General features: G+C 40.0%; 1 protein-coding gene and 1 pseudogene across 2 annotated transcripts in view; one reads left to right on the top strand and one right to left on the bottom strand.

Moving 5' to 3' along the window:
- MGA (MGA, MAX dimerization protein) overlaps positions 1 to 9,975 on the bottom strand; it is a 149,099-nt gene that overhangs the window by 126,826 nt on the left and 12,298 nt on the right. The window lies entirely within an intron of this gene.
- LOC113899626 lies at positions 3,240 to 3,997 on the top strand (annotated as a pseudogene).

Here is a 9,975-nt window from a genome sequence, read left to right as displayed (position 1 = left end):
TCTGACTTTAACAGCATCTCTGATTTAACACCATCCCTCTAGCTGTTATATTAAGAATATACTGTAAGAGAACAAAGTCAAGAGGAAGAGACCACCTAGAAGCTTAAATTAGATAATGGTACCTAACACAATGTGTGGCATATAAGTAACCCTTGCTGCTAAGTCACTTCAGTCGTGTCCGACTCTGTGCAACCCCATAGACGGCACCCCACCAGGCTCCCCCGTCCCTGGGATTCTCCAGGCAAGAACACTGGAGTGGGTTGCCATTTCCTTCTCCAATGCATGAAAGTGAAAAGTGAAAGTCAAGTCACTCAGTCGTATCCGACCCTCAGCAACCCCATGGACTGCAGCCTACCAGGCTCCTCCGTCCATAGGATTTTCCAGGCAAGAGTACTGGAGTGGGGTCCCATTGCCTTCTCCTAAGTAAGCCTTAAGGGTAAGCTATTTTTCACAGAGTAAGAATGAATTCCTATCATGTTGGACCATACACTAGTAAAATAAACAGCTAAATTAAGGCTGATTTTCTGAGGAAAAACAAGTATATCTCATGCAATTTTTAGGCTCATCAAAAATAAAAATGCTTAAACAAATAATAATTGATGACTTTTACAATGATTCCCTATTTCCCATAAAGATGACACAAGAATGTCTGTTGCTAGCCACATCTTTACTAGCGTGCCACTCAGAAGGCAGAGTATTCTCTAAAAATGAAATTAAGGAGAATTTGAGAAAATAAAGTATGCTTCTGCATGAACATTTCAATCTGGAAAAATCTGTTATCAAATCTATTACTACTTCAAAATGGTATCAATACTGGTTAGCTCTATTGATCTAATTATCTTAAATTCTTACTGGCAATATAAAATGCTGGTTTCCAAGAACTAGAACTATTTAAAATTAAAAAGGCAGTTATAACACTTTAAAAAGAACTGAAAAGTAATCTTCAGTGCTGAAAAGCTTTCATTTTGAAAATATAAATACAGTTAACAGCTTGGAAAACAAGCTGATTGATACTAACATGCATAATCCTGATAAGGAGTCACCTAGGTGAAGAAAGGTACATATGGACTCTGACCTCTCCATCCAAACTTAGTGAATGCAATTTGGGATGAAATTCTTATGGGCTTCAACCTCTATCTTAGGCTCAGGGACACAGACTATTCCATTCCCACTCCTTAATCCTAAAGCCCTGAGCATCACCTCAAGCTATCCTACACATTCTCTATGAAATCAAGACTTCACACCATAGGTACCCCACAGTTCCAGGAGATAGAAGTTCAGTTCAGTTGCTCAGTCGTATCCAACTCTTTGCAACCCCATGGTCTGTAGCACGCCAGGCTTCCCTGTCCATCACCAATTTCCGGAGCTTGCTCAAACTCATGTCCATCAAGTCAGTGATGCTATCCAACCTTCTCATCTTCCTGTTGTCCCCTTCTCCTCCTGCCTTCAATCTTTCCCAGCATCAGGGTCTTCTCCAATGTGTCAGTTCTTCGCATCAGGTGGTCAAAGGACTGGAGCTTCAGCTTCAGCATCAGTCCTTCCAATGAATATTCAGGACTGACTTCTTTTAGGATGGACTGGTTGGATGTCCTTGCAGTCCAAGGGACTCTCAAGAGTCTTCTCCAACACCACAGTTCAAAAGCATCAATTCTTTGGCACTCAGCTTTCCTTATAGTCCAACTCTCACATCCATACATGACCACTGGAAAAAACCATAGCTTTGACTAGACGGACCTTTGTCGGCAAAGTAACATCTAGGTTTGTCACAGCTTTTCTTCCAAGGAGCAAGCGTCTTTTAATTTCATGGCTGCAGCAGTCACCATCTGTAGTGATTCTGGAGCCCAAGAAAATAAAAGTCTGTCACTGTTTCCACTGTTTCCCCATTTATTTGCCATGCCGTGATAGGACCGGATGCCATGATCTTAGTTTTTTGAATGTTGAGATTTAGCCAACTTTTTCACTCTCCTCTTCCACTTTCATCAAGAGGCTCTTTAGTTCCTCTTCACTTTCTGCCATAAGGGTTGTACCAGGAGGTAGTAACAGGTTGTCAAAAACACTGAGAAGGGCATTTCAGTTTGCAAAATGATGATAATGTTGACAATAATTGCAGCAAATACTTACTAACTGCCTATTATATGCCAAGCATTGTCTCCAGCACTTTACATTCTTATCTAATCAATTCTCACAGCAAGCCTAAAGTAGATATTATTATCTCCATTGTACTGATGTGGAAGAAGTTAAGTAACTTTTAAGAGGCACACAGAAAGTAGTGTGAACCAGGAGAAGACTGGCGGGGGCGGGAAGCCAGGAAATGATTAGTTTTTAAATAAAGGATCAATAAATTAGAAAAGCAAAGGATTTTTCAAAAAACGAATATTGGAAGTTAGAAGCCCTTCAAGTTCTTCAAAGATTCCAGGCCTTTCAAAAGAAAATGAGTTCCACCATAGAGTTCTACTATTCTATCTTCTTAATGATGGTGAATGTGGTGGGTGTATGATAGGGGTCATCACTCTACTAGGCCTGATGTCTACTTTTGTAAATAGTTTTACTGGAATACCATCACATGCATTCACTTATGAATTGTCTATGGCTGGTTTTATGATACTACAGCATAGATGAGTTAAGGCAGAGACCCTCAGGCCCACAAAGTATAAAATATTTACTATCTGAACCTTTACAGAAAAAATTTGCCAACTCCTGGCCCATGAATATAAGAGCCAATGAAGACCATGAAAAATGAAGGGCTCTTGGCAGTTGATAAGCATCTGGAAAATAATGGTAAGACTGCAATGGCACACCTTCCTGGAAAAAAACAGATTTTTAATACTATTTGAAGACAAAGCCAAGAGGTCAGTTTCTGATTTTTATCTAAGTACTTAACCTCCTGCCACTTCAGGAATTCTGAAGAACACACCTAGTAAATGGATAATAATCACTAAATTATCTGGAGGATAATTAGAAAATGTGCAGACTTTGTAGAGGTTTTACTTCTTTTATTCTCTGGCTGCCCAATTTTTGAATGTTTTGCTACTTAGCACTTCCAGCACAGCTAGACAGGGAAAATAAAAATATATGAGAGGCAAGCTGGTCAGTTCTATCAGCAGGTAAATACTCACTGGGAAAGACCTGGAAATTGTTACAATGTGTTAACAAAACTAAAGTTTTAAATACCAACAAAGTAAATTCAACCTAAGTCAATCAACAGTGGGACACATCTGAAAAAAAAAAAAACTCTAAAAATGGAGGTGTGGCTCTCTTCTAGTTATTTTAACACAAAGGACCCTGAGCTGCAAAGTCTCCCCATACAGCCTCTAGGAGTTAGCGTGGGAAGTCTTGCACAGGAACCAGTGCAAACACTGGAAGTTTTTGGAGTGGTGAAGCTTCAGGTCAGCCTGAAGAACTATGACCCTCAGAAGGACAAATGCTTCTCTGGCACAGTCAGGCTTAAGCCCACTCCCTGCTCCATGGTCTCTATATGTGTTCTAGGAGACAGACAGCACTGTGAATAAGCCAAAGCTGCAGATATCCCCTCATGTGGTCATTTCGGTGCTAAAGCAACTCAACAATAAGAAACCGGTCAAGAAGCTGGCCAAGAAGCATGATGCCTTTTTGATTCAGTCTTCAGCAGACCCCACAAATTCTGGGCCCAGGCCTGAATAAGGCTGGCAAATTTCATTCCTTGCTGACTCAAAATGAGAATATGATGGCCAAGTTAATGAAGTAAAGTCCATGATCAAGCTCCAGATGAAGAAGGTGCTATGTGTGGCAGTGGCTGTTGATGAAGATGACAGATTATGAGCTTGTGTACAACATCCACTTAGTTGTCAACTTCCTGGAGTCACTGCTCAAGAAAAATAGGCAGAACATCTGGGTTTTATACATTAACAACACCACGGGCAAGCCCTAGCACCTATATTAAGACACAACTTATTCAACCATGCTTCCCTTGTGGTTCAGCTGGTAAAGAATCCGCCTGCAATGCAGGAGACCTGGGTTCAATCCCTGGGTTGGGAAGACCCTCTGGAGAAGAGAAAGGCTACCCACTCCAGTATGCTGGCCTGGAGAAGTCCATGGACTGTATAGCCCATGGGATCACAAAGAGTCGGACACGATTGGGAGATTTTCACTTTCACTTAATAAACCATACTCCCGCCATTCAGTTCAGTCATTCAGTCGTGTCCAACTCTTTGCAACCCCATGGACTGCAGCATGCTAGGCTTCCCTATCCATTACCAACTCCTGGAGCTTGCTCTAACTCATATCCATTGAGTCGGTGATACTATCGAACCATCGCATCCTCTGTCATCCCCTTCTCCTTCTGCCCTCAATCTTTCCCAGCATCAGGGTCTTTTCCAATGTGTCAGTTCTTCGCATCAGGTGGCCAAAGAACTGGAGCTTCAGCTTCAGCATCAGTCCTTCCAATGAATATTCAGGACTAATCTCCTTTAGGATGGACTGGTTGGATCTCCTTGCAGTCCAAGGGAATCTCAAGAGTCTTCTCCAACACCACAGTTCAAAAGCATCAATTCTTTGGTGCTCAGATTTCTTTATGGTCCAACTCTCACATCCATACATGACCACTGGAAAAACCACAACTTTGACAGACCTTTGTCAGCAAAGTAATGTCTCTCCTTTTGAATATGCTGTCTAGGTTGGTCATAGCTTTTCTTCCAAGGTTCAGGCGTCTTTTAACTTCATGGCTGCAGTCACCATCTGAAGAGATTGGGAGCCCAAGAAAATAAAATCTGTCACTGTTTCCATTGTTTCCGCATCTATTTGCCATGAAGTGATGGGACCGGATGCCATGATCTTAGTTTTCTGAACGCTGAGATTTAAACCAGCTTTTCACTCTTCTCTTTCACTTTCATCAAGAGGCTCTTTAGTTCCTCTTCACTTTCTGCCGTAAGGGTGTTGTCACCTACATATCTGAAGTTACTGATATTTCTCCCTGCAATCTTGATTCCAGCTTGTGCTTCATCCAGCCTGGCATTTCACATGATGTACTCTGCATATAAGTTAAATAAGCAAGGTAACAATACACAGCCTTAATGGGCTCCTTTTCCAATTTGGAACCAGTCCATTGTTCCATGTCTGGTTCTACCTGTTGCTTCTTGACCTGCATACAGATTTCTCAGGAGGCAGGTAAGGTGGTCTGGTAGTCTCATCTCTTGAAGAAATTTCCACAGTTTGTTGTGATCCACACAGTCAAAGGCTTTGGCGGAGTCAATAAACCAGATGTTTTTCTGGAATTCTCTTGCTTTTTCTATGATCAACTGGATGTTGGCAATTGGACCTCTGGTTCCTCTGCCTTTTCTAAATCCAGCTTGAACATCTGGTAGTTCTCAGTTCACATACTGTTGAAGCCTACCTTGGAGAATTTTGAGCATCACTTTGCTGGTGTGTGGGATGAGTGCAATTGTGCGGTAGTTTGAACATTCTTTGGCACTGTCTTTCTTTGGGATTGGAATAAAAAAGAACCTTTTCCAGTCCTGTGGCCACTGCTGAGCTTTCCAAATTTGCTGGCATATTGAGTGTAGCACTTTCACAGCATCATGTTTTAGGATTTCAAAAAGTTCAGCTGGAATTCCATCACCTCCCATTAGCTTTGTTTGTAGTGATGCTTCCTAAGGCCTACTTGCCTTTGCACTCCATGATGTCTGGGTCTAGGTAAGTGATCACACCATCATGGTTATCTTGGTCAATAAGATCCTTTTTGTACAGTTCTTCTGTGTATACTTTCTACCAGAACCTGAGAAGAAAATATTCCTCTATTCGCTGGGCTGGCTTGTCAAAATCTGTACTAGTATATCCTGTTTGGAGCACCACTTTTTTTAAGAGGACCAAAGAAGGCCAACAAGGGTGGGAAGAATATTCAGATACTATAATGTATTTTTAAAAGGTTGAAATCATTGAGAATTCTCTTTTTAATTTTTGTTTTTGTTTTAACTTTAATAAACATTACTATCGGAGAAGGCAATGGCACCCCACGCCAGCACTCTTGCCTGGAAAATCCCATGGACAGAGGAGCCTGGTGGGCCGCAGTCCATGGGGTCGCTAAGAGTCGGACAAGACTCAGCGACTTCACTTTCACTTTTCACTTTCATGCACTGGAGAAGGAAATGGAAACCCACTCCAGTGTTCTTGCCTGGAGAATCCCAGGAACGGGGGAGCCTGGTGGACTGCTGTCTATGGGGTCGCACAGAGTCGGACACGACTGAAGCGTGTAGCAGCAAACATTACTATAGGGCTTCCCTCATGGCTCAGATGGTAAAGAATCTACCCGTAATGCGGGAAACCAAGGTTCAATCCCTGGGTTGAGAGAGCCCCTGGAGAAAGGAATGGCAACCCACTCCAGTATTCTTGCCTGGAGAATTCCATGGAGAGAGTCAGACGTGACAGATGACTCACACACACACAAGCATTACTATAGCACTAAACAATAAAACAATCAAAATGAAATTTCAAATTTTAATTCATTAAACAATCAACATTATTTATTGAAAATTACTACAGGCCAGGCACTGTTCTAGGACAGACCAGTCTAGACTCTTGACTTCTTAGAGCTTGCATTCTAATGGAAAACACAAAAAAATCAATAAATAATTTCTGATACCTACAGTCTTACGACTCACCATGACTTTGTATTACTCTGAATTTCTATATTCATGTGTATATATTTTTATAGGGTTTGGGGTTTTTTTTAAGGCATCTTTTTTTAAAGATCCTCCTTTAGTATTACTCAGCCATTAAAAAGAATACATTTGAATCAGTTCTAATGAGATGGATGAAACTGCAACCTATTATACAGAGTGAAGTAAGCCAGAAAGAAAAACACCAATACAGTATACTAACGCATATATATGGAATTTAGAAAGATGGTAACAATAACCCTGTGTATGAGACAGCAAAAGAGACACTGATGTATAGATCAGTCTTATGGACTCTGTGGGAGAGGGAGAGGGTGGGGAGATTTGGAAGAATGGCACTGAAACATGTATAATATCATGTATGAAACGAGTCGCCAGTCCAGGTTCGATGCACGATACTGGATGCTTGGGGCTGGTACACTGGGACGACCCAGAGGGAGGGTATGGGGAGGGAGGAGGGAGGAGGGTTCAGGATGGGGAACACAGGTATACCTGTGGCAGATGCATTTCAGTATTTGGCAAAACTAATACAATATTGTAAAGTTTAAAAATAAAATAAAATTTAAAAAAAAAGAAGATAGAAAGATGAAAAAATCAATCAATAAATAAAGATCCTCCTTTAAAGCAGGATCTCTGCACTTTTGGTTCTACTCTTCATTTAACATTATTTTTGAAAACATACTTTGCAAGTTGCTCCAAACTTTAATATGTGTTTTTCACTTTTAACATCACAATTTACTTAATATTCCTCCATTCTTCCAACACATGTTATGTCCAGCCTTTGCTGTAAATGCAACAAAGGACTAGGCTGGGAGTGAATTCCCTCTCCAGAGGAATTTGGGCAAGGTAGGCAATAAGCTGTTAAGTTTGCAGGAGGGCTTTTTTTTTTTTTTAAGCTGTGCCAAGCTAGTATGAAAGTGCTGAGTCCTAACCACTGAACCACCAGGGAATTCTCTGCAGGAGTACTTTAAAGCTGACGGTAGGATCCCAGAATGAGAACTAACATGCTTAAATAATAAGGAAGCAGGTCATATCCAATCACTCCAGGCAAAACCTCAGCTAAAAAAAGAGAATTCTTAATGTGGTGAGAGACAGAAGAGTAGAGGTACATGAGCTGTATCAAAACACTCCAGTGGACTACTGGCAAGGAAGGAATCCTCTGGCACTAAGTGAGGGTACACTACGGAGTGCAGAGAAACTGCTCTCAAATCTCTTGTAAATCTGCTGTAAGAAATTAAAAGCATGAGGCTAACCTTTAGGAAACTTAATGGCAACTTTAGTGGTATCAGGAGAAGAGAATGAGCCAATAAGGGCAGCTATAAAGTCAACACTGATAATCCCAAAGGCACCACTGAGGTCAGCTCTTGAGAGGATCACAAAAGAACATCAGTAGCCAATTAAGGTCACCAGGCAGTAGAGGTTTGGGCAGCACAGCCAACTGCAGCAGAACCAACAAATCAACATCCACAGAACAGTCAGGAGCCAGTGAACCATGATCTGGAAGGATTCAGTGAGAATCAGTCTCAAAATCAAAGATGATTTTCTTAATCATTGCCTAGAAGATTTAAGATGTAGGGATGGATTATGAAGATAATTTAAAGAAATTACTTGAAAGTTGTCGTGAAAGCAAGAATATTCCATATACTCTAGAGGGTTCTGGAATGGAAGTTTCTACAAAAGGTTTTCAAATCAGCATAATGAATAACCTTTTGACCTCTAAAACTACTCAACAATGAAACAAGTTTCCTCACAACATGCTGAGCTCCCTTGTTATCAGATATATTTAGCAAAAAGTGATCAACTTTTGTGGCTTTTGTAAAGGAGAATCTGAGTTTGATTGGAGTTTTTTGTTGTCATTCTTTACCAAATATCTTTAATTGTAATTTTATTTTTATCAAAGTTATCCACAAACAGAGAGGAACATAAAGATACAAGGATAAATATCAGTCAAGCAAACCTGAAGGACAGTTAATGAACATGCCTCCAAAAAGGAGAGAAAAATTAAAAGGAGATAATTTATTCAAGAAACACTGTGCTCTTATTACATACCATGCTCTGTACTAAGTACTAGAGAAACAACAACAAAACAACAAAAAAAATAGACTAAAAATAAATAAAGTAACATACAGAATAAATACAATGTAATATCCTCAAGTTTATCCAGGAACAGAATAAGCACATTATTGGGAAAACTAATGAAGTCCAAATTAAGCCTGGAATTTACCTAATAGTAATATATCAATGTCGGTTTCTCAGTTTTGACAAAGGTACCCTCGTAAGGTAAGATTAACATTAGGAGAAACTGGGTGAGGAGTATACAGAATCTCTGTTATAATCTTTACAACTTTTCTATAATCTAAGATCATTCGCCAAAAGGTTTACTTTAAAAAAACTCAAGTCTTAATGATAAAGCTACTGCAGTTCCTCAAAAAATTAAAAACAGTATTACCACGTGATCCAGCAATTCTATCAAAACTTCTATATACTCAAAAGAATTGATAGCACAGACTCAAAGAGATGTTTATACACCCACGTTCATAACAACATTATTCACAACAGCCAAAAGGTAGAAACCACCCAAATATCCATCAACAGATGAGTGGATACACAAAAAAACATGATATACACACATAATAGACGTGACTCAGTGACTAAATGACAACATATAATAGAATATTATTCAGCCAATCCTAACACATGGTACAAGATAGATGAACTATGAAGCATCAGGCTAAGTGAAATTGTTGCTGTTTAATCCCTAAGTCATGTCCAACTCTTTTTGTGACCCCAAGGACTGTACCCACCAGGCTCCTCTGTCCATGGGATTTCCCAGGCAAGAATACTGGAATAGGTTGCTATTTCTTTCTCCAGGGGATCTTCCCAACCCAAGGATCAAAACTGCATCCCCTGAATTGGTAGGCGATTCTTAACCACTGAGCCACCAGGGAAGCCCCAAGTGAAATTAGCCAGTTTCAAAAAGACAAATACTAGGTTGGTACAAAAGTAACTGTGGTTTTTTGCATTGTTGAACTTTCCCATTTGATATTGGAATACATTCTTAAATGTGGTTATGTTATACATCATCTTAATGCACATTTCTCACCTTTTTTTTTTTTTGCTAATGACATAACTTAGTATTTATATTTATTTTAGACTATAAAAATGATGTTAGACAAAAAGCAAATTCGAGCAATTTTTTAATTTGAGTTCAAAATCAGTCATAAAGCAGGGGAGACAATTCACAACATCAACAACGCATTTGGCCCAGGAACTGCTAACAAACGTTTTGCAAGTGATGAGAGCCTTGAAGATGAGAAGCATAGTGGCC

The sequence above is a fragment of the Bos indicus x Bos taurus genome, chromosome 10 (assembly GCF_003369695.1).
Source record: "Bos indicus x Bos taurus breed Angus x Brahman F1 hybrid chromosome 10, Bos_hybrid_MaternalHap_v2.0, whole genome shotgun sequence".
NCBI classification, from domain to species: Eukaryota; Metazoa; Chordata; class Mammalia; order Artiodactyla; family Bovidae; genus Bos; species Bos indicus x Bos taurus.
This window is presented reverse-complemented; position numbering and strand designations above follow the sequence as displayed.